General features: G+C 37.9%; 2 long non-coding RNA genes across 4 annotated transcripts in view; one reads left to right on the forward strand and one right to left on the reverse strand.

The window, feature by feature from the left end:
- Positions 1–16,285, forward strand: part of LOC147852560 (uncharacterized) — a 60,030-nt gene that overhangs the window by 14,665 nt on the left and 29,080 nt on the right. The window lies entirely within an intron of this gene.
- Positions 11,025–11,668, reverse strand: LOC147852561 (uncharacterized). Of its 2 annotated transcripts, none has more exons than XR_015531432.1 (3): positions 11,569–11,668; positions 11,162–11,224; positions 11,025–11,081 (listed from the first exon to the last, which is right to left on the reverse strand). It is a non-coding gene; the product is annotated as an uncharacterized LOC147852561 (long non-coding RNA). The 2 variants fall into 2 exon arrangements; XR_015531431.1 differs by lacking the exon at positions 11,569–11,668 and adding an exon at positions 11,432–11,517.

Here is a 16,285-nt window from a genome sequence, read left to right on the forward strand (position 1 = left end):
AATAGAGGAGAATTGGATCCTTGATGGGAACACCCAGATCCTTCAAGATTATCTTGAGCCAAACGGCTTCACATGCAGCGATGACGGCGCCCCTCTATTCGGCTTCGGTGCTCAACAATGCGATTGTCAGTTGCTTTTTGCTGCTCTAGGAGATGGCTCCAATCTCGAGGGAGAAGACGAACCCTGAGGTTGATCGTCTGTCGGCTTTGTAGCTGGCCCATTCGGCATCTGTGTACCCTTCGAGTCGTATTGGTGTGTCTGATTTGTAGCGGATGCCGAACTCCATGGTTCCATTCACATACCTTACCACTCGCTTAACACAGTCAAGATGAATGTCTCACGGAGTTTGCATGAACCGACTAAGGAGGCCAACAAGGTAACTCAGGTCGGGTCGGGTAATTGTGAGGTAGATGACGCTTCTGGCTAACTGACAATAGAGCGTCGACTCACACTCTCTTGTGCCTGAGTCGGTCTTTGCTTTTCCATAAGATGGTCTTTGCTTGGTGAGGCCCAAATATATGAAAGGAATATGCGGCTATGCCAAAGGTCGTCACGCAAAGCAGTCTTGGAAAGGAGAACTGATTCCTTGAAATATGTATATGATGTGGATTGTCATCATGATGTAGTATCTAGAATGAGTGGTTGACTAGTGTTAGGTTGCCACGAAAGATTCCTTGATTGTGGCTCTTGTGTGTAGTCCATATAGCCAAGTTGTGAGAGTGTGAATACAGGAGGAAGGGATCACTATAATACAGGATTATTCATGCTTGGGAGCTACTTATTCCCCAAGTACCAGCATGACTCCTAGTTATGGAGTAGGACATTTGGCATTGAGTTGATGCAACATGTTCTTGAATGATATAGCCCCAAGAAACATTTGTCAGTATGTGTTCATTATGATCACACCACATGTAGAATAAATTTGTAGCAAGGAGAATGGTTTGCATTTTTTATTGTACACAATGCACCCTATGTTCCAAGCCCTAACTCCGAAATTTGAACAACGTGAAAATACAAAAACATTTGCTTGTACAAGTTGTTACCCATTCCTTTGGGTGAACACCTTTGATAGATCTGTGTCTATCGGTCTTCAAGGGCGTGGTACGTGAAGGCTCGTAACAGAGGCATCGAGAGAGATACAGGGCTCAGAGAGAAAACACTAGCGAGGTCTTGATGGACGTGGCGGCGTGAAACTCATAGGTATGGATCAAAGCACAGACTCATGCAGCAAAAATAGGCACAAATCAGATATATTACTATGACAAAAAAGATTACAGAACACAGCCTATGGCCGGTGACCTTACGAGTTTATCTAATTACGAAGGACTAAGCTAGTGCTTCCGCCTATAGTTTTCTTCTCTCCCTCTCTGAGGTACTGGTCCTCGTTTAAATAACTTTTCCCCTAATACACAGCCGAGCCGTCGGTGGCCCGTGATACTCGAACTCGGCGTTTGCTAATTTCCTAATTTTACATTTCTGTCCTCTGGACAACACAAGTAGTATTTGTGTGGATAAAGTACAACCTCATAATCTTTTGAACTATCAATTAAGGTTGTTTCAGTGTGAGTTTGAAGAACTATTTTAATACAATGGATTAAAAATGTCAAAGACTCAAATTGAGTGGAAGCATGTAAGAAAAAAAATCAACGTCATGTGAGAAGCATTTAAGATTGACCATAACGCAATATTGAATGGTTAATGCATATGGGGGCCCAATATCTAGCATTGATGGATGTAACATTTCATGTGTTGTAGAGAAGTGATGGCAAGTTTAAAATATCACCCTTGGAATGGATCTACCTAGTAATAGGAATGAGGCAAATGCACACTTATGATTCTTAGTTACTTCTGTAAGTATGGCTTGTTGTTGGTGGCAATGTTTAGCAATGCAAATAAATGGAAAGATACTAGGAACTAATTTATTGAGGTTATTGTTTAATTACCTTGAGGTCGTTATTTTCATTCTATTGATTTGGATGTCTTATTGGTGTTGCCTTTTCATAAACAAAGTTTGATATTCAAAACTTGATGTTCATTGATAAACCATCCTTAATATGGCCTTATGCATTTGTCATTTGGGCTTTTATAGCTTTTATTAGCATAGCTACTTTAAAGATATGATTTAGTTGAGGTTGAAGACAAGATGTGACTACGGAGTAACATACTTTTAATCCATCGATTAGTTTAGGGTTTAGGGTTTAATTAATCCCAAACCTATCAAATGTTTGATTTCATACAATCTCTTAGTTTCGTCTATTGAATTCGTTGTTCATTTATGGCTCTGTGAAGCACAAAGTTCTACTCCAGGCCAGGGCCACTTGTGAGAGATAAATCTCCCTTCTATTTACTCCTTTTACACAGAATTTTGCTCCCACGATCTTTTTCTTTTCTTGACGATAACCTGAGCCTCACATAAACAACAATTTAATCTGGTCAATCTTCATATTTTCATGTATTCTCATGCATAGATTCTAAAGCAATCTTTCTCAAAGCTGGACGTGCAGGTACATCCATATTAACGATAAAATTGGTCTGTTGGTTTTTTTTCTGCTTGATTTGGTTTTATAATTTCAAACAAGAAATAATCTGGGGACTAAGGCTAGGAAGTTTTCATCCAAGAATATTAGGATTCTTCATAAATTTTTCGTCTATGTCCTCCTCCATCTGTACAGCGCGCATTCTATTTGGTGTAAGAAGTCAGTGTTTGTCCGTCTCCTTGCTTTAAGGATAGGGGTGTACGAGAGAAGATCGATGCTGCCATTGCTGCGACCTTTATTCATGGAACTAAGTTCTCTCATTTGAATGTTTTCTGATGGTGTAAAAATTTGAACATTCAGCCTCGCTCGCTTATTGAACTGAGGTTGGGAAGGTGAGGAGGAGGAAAGAATCCCAGGGTCTCTACTCATCTATTGAAACATCATTTCGTTCCCATGAGCTGTGTTATGATTTCTACTCATACGGAAGTTACAAATAAACTTAGACACAATCAAAAGTAAAACAAGTAACACACGATTTACGTGGAAAACCTTGATTTCAGGGAAAAACCACGGGAATAAGAAATTTCCACTATGAGATAAACGAAATAAAAACACAGAATGATAGAACCTGATTTGGTAAGGTTGCACTCTAAAACCACAAATTCAACCAAGTGCACCCAACCCTAACTCGCAGGTGTCTATCTCTTTCGAAGCCTTCAAGCCTTCTTGACTTGTCTTTTCCTTTTCTTTCTGTTACACTCTTCTTCCTTTGTTTCCTCTCACGCTCAACTTTTGAGCTATGGCACCCGCACAACCACTACTGTGTTTTTACTCTCAGTCGTTCTCTGTCACGCTCTTCCCTTGCAATATATATTCAAATATGTCTCACGCGCTCGCTTTTTCACTTAAATATACTTTCACACTTTTTCGCACACTTTTTACTCTCAGCGAGTTATCCCACATACAAACGTAAACGCAGCTAGTTCCACTCTTACTATATGTATATACTAGCCCATCTCATATACATACATACATACATACATACATACATACATATATATGTATATGTTTGTTTGAAGTTCTATTAGGCCGACTCCCATTTGACCGAAATACCATTTCGGAGTCGGCTTCCCAACCGATTTCGGCCAGATCTGTTGGCTCCTCAACTGATTTCGGCCAGCCGACTCCCCCAAAAAGGAAGGACTATCTACATAACAAGCTGCACATAAACTTATAGAGGGAAAGGAAGGGCATAACGTTGCATGAAAGGTAGGAATGAAGAACACATGAAATTATAGAGAGAAAGTAGGGGCATAATGTTGGACGAAAGCTTATGAATGAAGAACACATGAAATTATAGAGGGAAGCAAGGGGCATAGTGTTGCACGCTCAAAGACAACAGAGAAACACAACATGAGGAGGGGATGATGAAACGTTTAACCTAGAGAAGCGTATGAATTTGTATATGATCATGAAACGTTTGACAGAAAGTTAATGAGGAATCAGAGTTTTATTGAGGAGGCTGAGGCGTACACCAAATCCATCGCGCCATGCTTTCATTCATCATTCGCCTGTAGAATTAAAAAGAACTAGGTTAATAGATACACATGATCTCTTCGACACTAGGCTCTCTCAGGTGCATATCAGACACATACTGAAGAGTGTTTTTATGAGGAAACATATAGTGAAAGAGACAAGTCGACCGGATCAAGTCTTGTTATGTTCACCTGCAGAAAGAAGAAAAGCCAGGTTAGTACAGATTAGCATTCCTCGATTTTACGTAAACCAATGGAACCTGGACCTGTACTGAACAAAGAGAGCATCAAGTTGAAGAGGAAACTTCTTCAAAAGAACATTTGTAGTCATGAGGAATGTTCACGTTAAATCTGCAAACACTTCATAGGAAGGCTATATATATATATATATATATATATGATGACGATGAAAATCAGGAGTAACAAGCTGCACCGGCTGTGTACAACAAGCACAACATTCAGGACGATCAAGATGAAACCTAGAGAAATGCAGACAGGTACATCGGAGGGTCTGGATCGTTCATGAACCATGGATCTTCACTGCATAATATAACCAGTTCTGCATTAATAAGCTAGATGAAGCAATGGAGCGATACGGAAATCCTAATCAGAAGTCGATGTGGATCCCCCCTGCCATTGAAGCAGAATGAATGAAGAACTATCAGCTGTAGAGTAGGTTTGTTGAAATCTGGAGGAAACGGAACGAGGATCACCTCTATTGCGATCAGATTAAACAAAATATGAAGTTTAGGAGTGGCGGGGATACCAGAAAACTTAAAAAGACAACCTAATCGTTATAATCGATAAGCAGAAAATGACCTAATCGTTGTAACCAGAAGCAAACGAAGAAGAAGAAGAAGACGAAGAAATGTATAAATGAAGACATTGAATCTATAGCAGTAATTCGTTAATTTCCTCGAAGAAGAAGAAGAAGAAGAAGAAATGTATAAATGAAGACATTGAATCTATAGCAGTAATTCGTTAATTTCCTCCCTCGTTTTAGTTTTCTTCCCTTTTTAAGCGTTCGTTCTTGTTTTAGGATTCTTCCCTTTTTAAGAAAGGCAAAAGCACCAGTTTAAGATGCAAACTTATGCTTGTGTGCCTTTTCATTTAGTGAAGAGTATTAGTTTTATAAAAACAAAAACAAGAGGCTTTCCTTGAGTGCAAGAGAGAAAAGAGAAAACACTTCTTCCTTGGAATGATTGAAGGAGCTTTGAATAGACATGGAAGGAACTACTCTGTGAAGCGCTTTGAACAGAAGGGTTAGAGAAGGAGACAAGAAGCATTTGCGTATTTGCATGCACTTAAGACATGCAAGAAACAACTCTGTGAAGAGTTGTGAATGCAAGGGTTGGGAAAACAAACGGGGAGCATGCGAGTATGTATATGCATGCATTTAAGACATGGAAGGAACAACTCCGCGAAGAGCTGTGAATGCAAGGGTTAGAGAAGGAGGTGGGAGGCGTGTGAGTATATGCATGCATTTAAGACATGGAAGGAACAATTCCGCGAAGAGTTGTGAATGCAAGGGTTAGAGAAGGAGATGGGAGGCATGTGAGTATATGCATGCACTTAAGACATGGAAGGAACAACTCCCTGAAGAGCTATGAATGCAAGAATTGGAGATTCTGAAGGAGACGAGAACCATGTGAGTAAATTCTCTAAATAGACATGAAAGGAACAACTCTGTGAAAAGTTGTGAATGCAAGGGTTGGAGAAGTGGCATTAGTGGATTTAGTAACGCACGATGTCACAAATGAGGTATCATTTGCCTTTGACAAAACATAGTATTTGGCAAAATCCTTATGTGACACTAATCCTATGTATTTTGCTGTAAGTCTCATTTTGCATTTAGCAAGGAAGAACAAAGAAAGATACAAATCAAACTCTTTTAAGAGGGCAAGATGGCATGTAAGACCAAACAAGAGGTAACATCTTAAAATGTTGTCTCATCTTTGAGAATAGCAAACCAAAATAAAGTGTCACTAAATAAAAAAAGTAAATGGAAATATAATTAGATGCTACTAAAGATTTTTGTCATCTATATATTTAAGATTTTCAAGTAAGACATGTTATATCTTTTGCGTTTGGATGATCTCTACCATAGATCAATCTAGAATCGAAAGGTTCCAAAAGTGAGGGAAGGACCTACGATGATGGGAGATAGTGGCCTTTATTTAGTGATGACAAGGGTGGTGATATTGTGGTTAGGAGGTCGAAGGCTACAAACACAATGAATTATTATTGCTTGATTTGTTGTAACCCGTTCAAAATCTCTTGGTTGGGATCCCATTTGTGTAGCCTTTGATTGACTTGTAGCACGAGTAAGAGCGATAGGTAAAGAAAGTTATGATTATTCTTTGTTCATTAGCTTGTGTGGGTATGTTGTTTTCTATGAACTTCTCCCTGTGTCTCTTGAGTTCTAGCAAGAAAACGCTCAAGCATTGTTGGTCCTCATATTCCATTACTCTACATAGTAGGCCAAAGCCTTGCTTAAAGAGGCAATGTTATCTCCCCCTTATTTTATAAAAAAAAGCACAATGACAAACACAATGTATTTTAGATTCCACTCCTTGATGACACAACTGGCAAATTCTTTCTTCTAGAGGTATTTGTGCAATATATCTACCTACTTCAATCTTTGATTGGTGTGAAGAGGTTTGCAATTGCATTATCACACTAATCCTTTAATGCATGTAAAAGTTTGTCTTACAATGGGCCATCTTATTGCCAAGCGATATTGTGGGTCTAATCCATGTTATTTTGTTTTCCAACTTGGTAAATGTCAGTTCGAATCATTCTATTCTTTCCACATTGGTCATGTTCAGATGGAGATAATCCAAGATATACTCAAGTGTAGGCAATGCATTGATGTTTATGCCATGTGACTCAAACTATTATTGGGTTTCAACATATCAACAATGAATATCTCCATGTTCAGTAAGTTGTTTTGATGACATAAGTGCCAACCTTGAGTACCTAGGGAGCTCCCATGCCTCAATGATTAATGGAGCCCTATATGTGATCGAATTATATCATGGGATTGATGCTTTGTTTGTTTTCATGCAACCAATCATTGAGACTAAAGGTCTATCTAAATCTTTCTCTAAGTTATTTTCCTTGTTAAGACTCTATCCCCAAGTTTCTACTCCATTAAGTGTATTGAATAGCCACAATTGAGTTTGTGGCTCTTGGAATTGTAAATGAGCATATTGTCTTTCATGAGCACAAATGACTCCATATCCACGAGGGGGTTGACCATAAGCAACCCTTCGTGAGGATAGTCCAACCCCTTTTGATTGCTACTCCTTGGTACTTTTAGGATTGTGTGTATGCCACATTTTCCTCTCCCAAGAAGAATGATGGGTTTGATATTGTTAATCATGCTTCTGTTGCATTAAATACCATCACTTTAGTTTTATTTGTGTTTACAAAAAAAACTTTATCCATACAAAATACTTTTAAGGCATTTAGATATCTTTGTAGTCCTTCTGGGTGTCACAGATCAACATACTATCCTCAAGATATAGTAATGGATATATGTACACGCTAGACATCGACACAATACCATCAACATATGATATTTGTATGGATATACATTCTAGCCATGCTCTTGGACTGCTAAATCTCTGTGTGTAATGTGACACCTCATCTCTCTAGGTAACAATGGGCATCCTTGTTTTACTCCAATTCTCCATCCAACCCATATCCTTCGACCACCATGAGACCGTACCTTTAATGATACATATTCATACAATGGTAGATTCCCCATTGCATATTTATAACGACATTTGAGGGTTTCCAATCGTTGTATGAGCTGAGCTCATGGCACATTGTTGAAGGATTTGTGGAAATCCCCTTACTAATGGCTTTGCCCTCAATACTTAGGGCTCAAAGGCTCAATATGTGATCCAAAGTTATGAACCCTTTTTGAAAGCTTTCTAGTCTAGTTGAATTGCAACCATTTCTCCTTGTATCACGATATACATTCCTCATAATACTAGTTGTTATCATTTGGCATCGCTTTATGCAATGACTTGAACAATCCTTGTGTAACTTGGCCTATAGGGGTGCAAAAGGATCCAAGTCTAGAATGTTATTATATACTCCACAACTATACAAATCAATTGTCTCCCATGTAAATAAGTACTTGTTATACATTTCCAACAACCCTGAGAATTGTGTTGGTGCACAAGAGACAACTTACATGTAAGTGAAACAGGAAAAGATAGCCATGTGGTTTAGTGATTTGGTTGAGTTTATTTTCTTAAGTGTATTGTTAAGTATATTGGGTAGCTTCATTTGATTCTAAACTAAGTTCTTTATGAGAGTTTTAGAGTTAGATTAATGAATGGTTTGTTGGCCATGATTAACATCCCATTGGTGGCTAGCAATAGGGTAGATGCAAAATTAAAACCCCAAATGATGATCTTGGTGTGAGAAGAACCCCACTAATTGAGGAATGTGTTGGAAAAATCTTACACACATTGGCCAATCCAGTATTCTTTTTATCATATATATATATCCCTTGGGGATCCATCCTACACCTCAAAAGTAGGGACTCTCTCTCTATGTATTCACTGTTCGAAATGCTTTGTCTCTACTGTTCTTCTGTCGGAAAAAGGGCAGAAGACAGTTTCGCGTTTTGTGTACGCAATCGTGGGTTGTCGGATCCTGACGTCCATCCGACGGCGCACGGCTCCGATGGGCTGGATGCCGTCCTTTTATTTTTCTTGAAATGTTTTGTTTTATCAACGGCTGGGATGCACTCGTTTTCTTATTTTCCATTTTTTTTCTCTTTTTTTTAGTAGAACATTCTCTTTCTCGTTTTCTTACATCTCATTCATCCATGCAGGATGTATACAAATACCAGAACTTGTCAAACCCCCTAATCATCCACATTTAATCAATTAATCATCGCTTAATGTAGATTCTAATATTGTTCTATTTCACTAATCATTCAAACAGTCAAGTCACTCTTTTCCATCAATTATTAAAGGGGTTTCACGCAATAGACATATTCAATAGACATGATCGTGGAAGACATACGGTAAAGACATGATCTCACAACCTAAACCAAACAGGAGGACAAACAGAATGTACCCAAGTATTACCAGCAGAGATGGTCAATAACCTCCTTCTAAATCCTTAACGAAATATAGACATGTGATTTACACCATGGCTCTCTCTCTCTCTCTCTCTCTCTCTCTCTCATTGCGTACAAATGCTTGAAGGTTAGGGTTTTCTGAGTAGGACAGATTTTAAATGCAACAAAGAAGATAGTCATTTGAGTTACGTATTAACATTGACGTTTACAATCATAGTCACTCGTTTTTCATAAATGTTATGCAGAAAGGACACACTTCAGATCTGCTGAGCGTTCTAGGAAGAATGAAGACATATAAGGATGCCAGGACACATTTCCCTGAGTTTCTGATGAGCCTGATGTTGCCACGGAAAATGATCTCCTTGTAGTATCACCTTATAACCTGCAGTTTAGTGTCTTTATAAGCTGTTAGGTGGATCTCTCCAAATCTTGATGTAATTAACCAATTATCTAAATGAAACCAATGATTCTATTGAATCCCATAGAATCCCTTCCACGTTATATGGTAAAATGGCATGTTCCTAGTATCTTAGGATGGACAGTCTTGTGGCTAAAGGAATAGGCAAGGTTTCTGAGGTTAGGCACCTTTACATGGACAACTATTATTGCTCTAATGCCTTTATTCTTTGGTTGCATCTAAATCAATTTGAACTCGGAAAACCCTAACTTTCAGCTCAGAGGGGTACAGTCGCATCGAATCAACTGTCTCGACTTCTGGTGATCATATGCATTCTTCACCTCGAAGGGTGGGGATTCTTGTTCTTGTAATTTGCTGCTCTTGTTCTCATTCATTTCATTATCTCATGTGCAAGGGTTGGAGACACTGCTACAAAGATTGAATGGCTTTGTAAAGCTGTTGATGCAAAAGCCGAGGAGATGTTGTTCTGTGCCATTCTTTTCTAGTTATGCAAAACAGGTTCCTGAGTACTTCCGATGTGTTTAAAGAATTTAGTGGATCATGCCTTTTTACAATGTACGCCAATATCAATTCAACTCGAATCATACGTTCATTGCTTTGTCTTCTTCTTACCTAGAATGACCAAGTGCAGATCAGAGAACACTTTCAACAAGAAGAAGGTCACATTGCTCTGATTATAATTATAGTTATTAGGGTTTTCGGTACTCCACAAGAAAAAATCATATAACGCAGATTGCCAGTTGTGGAGTTATTACTATTATTATCATTATAGGTTTCTTGGATCACACACTCAGTGGTGAAGTCACCATTGTAAGTCCTCACAGATATGACAGAGACTCTCTCCCTTCGATCATTCGCCAATATATCCATAATCCAAGCATTCATGCTTAGTTCTACAAATGCCAGGTAACATAATGTTTGCCTTTGATGGAACTTCAAAAATCCCCATTTTAATCAGAAAAGTAGCACATACATTAGCTTTGCCTTGTCCATGTCGAACTGTTTAACCTCAGGAACCTTGCCAATTCCTTTAGCGACGAGCCTCTCCATGCTAAAACGGTAGAGACATGCCACTTTATCATATAGTGTGGAATGGCTATAATGGTTTGAGCATTCTATAGAATTGAATACAATCATTGTGTTAGTGATTAATAGAGATCCTCCTAACATCTTAATTTATGGGACACTAAATAGTGGAGGTGATACATAAGATGGTACCTCAAGGAAATCATCTTCCGTGGCAACAGTAATTAGGTTCCACAATATGCTTATCCTTCTGGCATCTGTTTCCTCGCAAGAAATCAGATCCATAAACAGAATGGCATGACACTAAGAAACAAGCCAAAAGAGATATTTCCCCGCAAAAATTTCCCTAGTTTTTGATATGGGAGAAAAATTGGAGTTCCATAATACGATTCAAAGGGGGGGGGGGAATGATCCAAATGTCAATGGAAGCATGGCACCAACATTGACAAAAACATGATTAAATGAGAATTAGGACAAGTGGCCGTCTCATTCTCTTTCTTTCCCTGTTTACTTCTTTTCTTCAAATCTCTCTACACTATCTCCAACTTTTTACCGAGACAGAAAGACTAGAGAGAGGAAAGTAGAATTTATTTTTAACTTACAGATTTTGATCCAAGCCAAGGAAAGCGATGTTGTAAGAAGATGAGTACAGCAAAGGAACCTGAAAAGAGAAAGGATTCACAAAAACATCAATGGTTCAATGAGAGAAAACAAGACAGACCAAGAATTTAGGGTTTTTGTTGGGGTTTCCCTTGCATTGTGTGTTTAGAAGCCTAATTACTAAAGTAGCTAACAAACAAGCATATTATTACATTGAGTTGATCAATCGGTGACATGCAATACTCATACCACCTGAAATAGTGCATACCATATCATACACATGCCACTTGACAAAAAGCTTTATAAACGCAAAAACTGAGTTTTTGTCCATTCATTGTACCATCAAAGTGTAAACCATCCCGCCTACATTCTCCAATGAACGATAAATCACCCCGATTTACCTACAGCATTCGATTTGATATCAGCAAAAGCATTATATAGATTTGATTTCTGTGCATTCTTGGGCTTCGTTGATGGGAATGTGATTGTGGCTTTCTTCTCAACGGAAGCCATCATGTGCCTTGGCAATGCTTTGTTTTAGGGAGGGGGTAATACTAGCATTTAGACTGAAGACGTTCTCTGCAGGCGTAAGTCAAATGGCTCATGTACACATTTTTTATGCTTGAGAGTGGAAGCAATCAATGCTTGAGACTGAAAAGATATTCATGACAAGATGACTGTGATAATATATGTATGTGAAACCAGCCAGAGATGGAGATGGAGATGGAGAAAAGCTGTTTCTAAATGGGAGAAGCAGAAAGAAGATGATGAGCTTCTTCTTCTTCTTCTTCTTCTTGCGCAGGCTTTTCGTACGTTCAAGTCATTAAATGAATAAATAAATGAAGTGGAATCAAATTATGAATTGTGTTTTGTTTGTGTAATTACATATTAACTAGAGATGAGATGATGGGATTACATGGCATGCATGAGATATCATGGTCACGCATGCATGGAACATGATGGTCATGCGTGGGTTGATGGGATTCCATGCCATGCATGAGATATCATGGGCATGCATTAGCTAGCATAAACACGATGGTCATGCATGGGTTGATGCCCACATGCCGCGAGTTTCATTCACGGACATAAAGGAATGTCCATGGATGGGAATATGGCCATGGCCTAACATTGTGTCATTCTCCAAGTTTGTTTTGAGAGATGGTTCGATCACATCGGGCTATCAATGAGGAGGAGTGGAATCATGTTAGCATATTGATTTATTGCATTTGTTATGAACTCATGCATGTAATGAGTTATGTTATAAACTTATACCTATCTTAGTCGTGATGTCAATAGTATGCATGCATCCCATCACCTGGTGGGTTATAAACTCATGTGTCTTAATCATTTTGGCATTCTATAGAAGAGCAAGAAGAGCATAGCCTATGAGCTTATATCTTGAAATTATATTGATATGCGATTAGTGATCTGGATTAATATCTAATCGCTCTTTGATCTTGCGTAATAGTCTATAATCAGTCTATTCTATAACACGTTATTAGCACGATCAACGTCTACCATTGCAATTAATTATTCTCTTAGACAAATCTACCTTATTGTTACCATTAGTATAGCTTCTCAAGCTCTTCAAATAGAGAAATGCTTATTCCCGCCATTTGCGTTCGATGGGTCCAATTATATGACTTGGATGGTTCATGTTGAAGGCCATCTCACGACGAAAGATCTCCTTCATAAGGTAAGTGATAATTTTAATGATGTTGAGAACTGAAATGCTAGGAAGAAGGGAGCGGAAGCATTCATCTTGATCCTTCATCACCTTGATCTAAGCCTTCAGAATCAATACTTCTCCATCAAGAATCCATCAACTCTCCGAAAGCAAATCAAACTTGACCGCTTTGATCATCAATGAACTGTTCTCCGCCCCAACACTTTACATGAATGGAATCAACTTCATTTTCAAGATTTCAAGTCAGTTGTTGAATATAATTCCTCACTATTTGGTATCGTTTCTAAACTTAAATTTTGTGGTCATGACAACCTTGTTCAAGAGGCAAATCTAATCAACAAAACGTTAACTAGTTTTCATCCCTCAAATTTTAATCTTTCCGAACAATATCGTAATCGTGGTTTTAAAACCTATGTTGAACTTTTATCTGAACTTCTTGTCGCTAAGAAACACCACCAAGTGTTCCTCAAGAATAATAAACTTCATCCAATTAGCCAACTTGTGGCTCCTCTACAATTTAAGGATTTGACGCATGTCGAGATTAATTATTCTAGACGACAACATCGTCATCAACACCCATATGCACAAATTCGAGGAAGACGAACAATAGGAATCAATATCCCAAAAGTAATCAAGTCAAGCTAATGTACCATCAATCAAAGTCAAGTCAAGATAATGCTTCATCCAATTCATGTCTTTGATGTGGTCTACGAGGGTATTAGGCAAATACTTGCCAAACTTCTAAGTTTCATGTTGATCTTTATCAGAAGTATGGCAAGCAAGGTCAAGATAGGAAATCGAAGGCTAATATGGTAAACACCGGGTCATTTGAAATAGGTAATATGTCACATTCTCTTTTTCATATCTTAGTGAGATGTTAAAAAATGCCCTATTTAAGCAGAATTTCAAAAAGGCACGATGCATGCATATGTGGTTTATGAAAACATAGCGAAAAATAGAACTAACTAATATCACGACAACAAAATCATCCGACGTATATTCTATCTACCATGTTTTTGTCCAAAACTTAGATAAGGTATAGATGTCAACGCAAGTATAATAGTAACACATGTCATTGTGCATATTCTAAAAAGCATACCCCACTGAATAAGTGACTTCTTTTAATTATGTGTGTATATTTATATAAAATATTTCTTAAAAAGCAAATTGTGAACCTGACAATTAAGAGATACTACTATGTTGAGAGAAAAATTCCCTTGACACGTGATACATGACACCGTCAATGTAGAAATAAACTAGTCTACAATAGCATTCCAATCATATGAGCAAATGATAGAGTATAATTTTATCTCATATAAACCGCAAATAATAAAGGAGACTTCAAACAACAAGTACACATACAAATTATACTTAATCTCTAAGTTCAATGCATGTTACACGAAAATTATAAATAAGCTCAACTTATATATTACATCAAAATTTAACAATTCATATTGTTCAAATTTTACAATAAGCCATATGCATTCAATCCAATAATAGGTTTGGTAAAGCCGGCTCTTCCGCATTAGCTCCTTCATCAAGATTGTCCTCATTGGCTTCGTCGGTACGCTCAATAGAATCATTAGTGTGTTCAAACTCTAACACGTCTTCTAATTCAACAAGGTCCCCTGCTTCTTCAACTATAGGTTCCATAGGTTCTCTAGAAGTCATCTGGAACATCTTAGTTTCATTGATATTCTTTGCCCCAACATCTTGGTCTTGATCTGGACAGTCCTAGGATACCTTGGATCCTCATTTTGATGAAATTAACATTATCAAGGGTCCTTCTCCAATGCAACAGAGTTCCTGAACATCTTTAAGGTGCATGTTGTAGTAGTACCTAACAGTAGAATGAAATTGCACATGTAACATCAAACTAAAGAATAGATTATACATTAATCTAAATTGATGCGACAAGTTTTATATTATATACCTGTGCCGGAAAACAAATCTAAAACCCAATCATTTGGGTTTGAAAACAACTGAATTAGGTGGTTGATTAGTCTTTTTGGTTTTTGACACTCAGCCACCAGGTTGCCTTCATCAATGAGTACCCGTCTAGTCCCATTCAAGCTTTCTACATCAAGGATGAGATTAGGTGAGTCATTATCTTCGTACTCAACATTCCGAAGTCTACCGTATGTGAAGCTCTTGACTAAATCCATTTTTTCCTTTCCTTCGGACTTTGCAAATATTAGGAATAATACTCCATCTTCCTCGACGTAAACCAAACTCGAAAAACAGCCTATGGGATTTGCTTTGTTGATAGCCATCATAACCCCTTTTCGCAGGAGACATGATCTTAAGATTGAAGGCGGGGACTTTTTGGCGAGGTTCACTAAAATAGAATAAATATTTTAGTAGTAGCATGATAAAGAAACCAATTATTTAACTATAGGCAATAATTAGGTTGATAAACCCTAAAATTGCCCACATAGGTGCAATTTATTAGCTTTTTTTTATCGATATCCATGTTCGTTTGTTTAGTAGAAAACCTTGTGTTTTCAACGGGAATTCGATACACAAGGCTTTGACGCTTCCTACACTGTCAAAGTTGACCATTGAAGCCTATACCCCGAAGCCAGAAGTACAACATTTGGATGAAGTACAACAATTTGAAATGAAAGACCTCGGTTTAACCACATTTTGCTTATAAGATCTCTTATATCCATAAAATATTAAAACGGTTTTCTATTGATCAAGCTCATTCTACTAGAACTCCTATGGTAGTTTGCTCTTTGGACCCTTCTCGTAACCCATTTTAGCCAAGATCTTTTGACGAGTCAGCATTTGGACCACAGTACCCTTAAATGGTTGTTGTTGGCGCACTTATGTACTTGGCTAATTGTACGCATCCGGACATTTCATTCGTTGTCAATTTGCTGGCTCAGTATAGTCACGATCCTACCAAGTGACACTAGACTAGAATTAAGCTGATTTTCCAATATTTACGAGGCACTGAAGATATGGGTCTTTTCTTTACCAATGGTTCTATGCACGGTCAATTGACCGGTTATTCTAACAATGGGTTCTTATCTAACTCTCATGTTGGCAAATCACAAATAGGTTATGTTTTCCTTGTTGGTGGTACAACGATCTCTTGGAGATCAACAAAGCAAACATTCGCTGCAACATCGTCAAATCATGTTGAGATATTGGCATTACATGAAGCAAGTTGAGAATGCCTATTGTTACAATGCTTAATCAGGCATAATGGAAGTTCTTGCGGTTTTATCGGCCCCCATTACCAACAATTATCTATGAAGATAGTTATGCTTGCATTAATCAATTCAAGAAGGGCTTCATTAAAGGTGATTGAATCAAACATATTTCTCTCAAGTTTTTCTTTACTCGTGAGCTCAATGATAATTATATCAACATTCAACCTATTACATCAAGCAAGAACTTCGCGGATATTTTTACCAAAAGCTTACC

This window comes from Azolla caroliniana, unplaced genomic scaffold (genome assembly GCF_043228905.1).
Source record: "Azolla caroliniana isolate FFs.n. ecotype wild unplaced genomic scaffold, voAzoCaro1.0.p SCAF_18, whole genome shotgun sequence".
In the NCBI taxonomy this organism is placed as follows: Eukaryota; Viridiplantae; Streptophyta; class Polypodiopsida; order Salviniales; family Salviniaceae; genus Azolla; species Azolla caroliniana.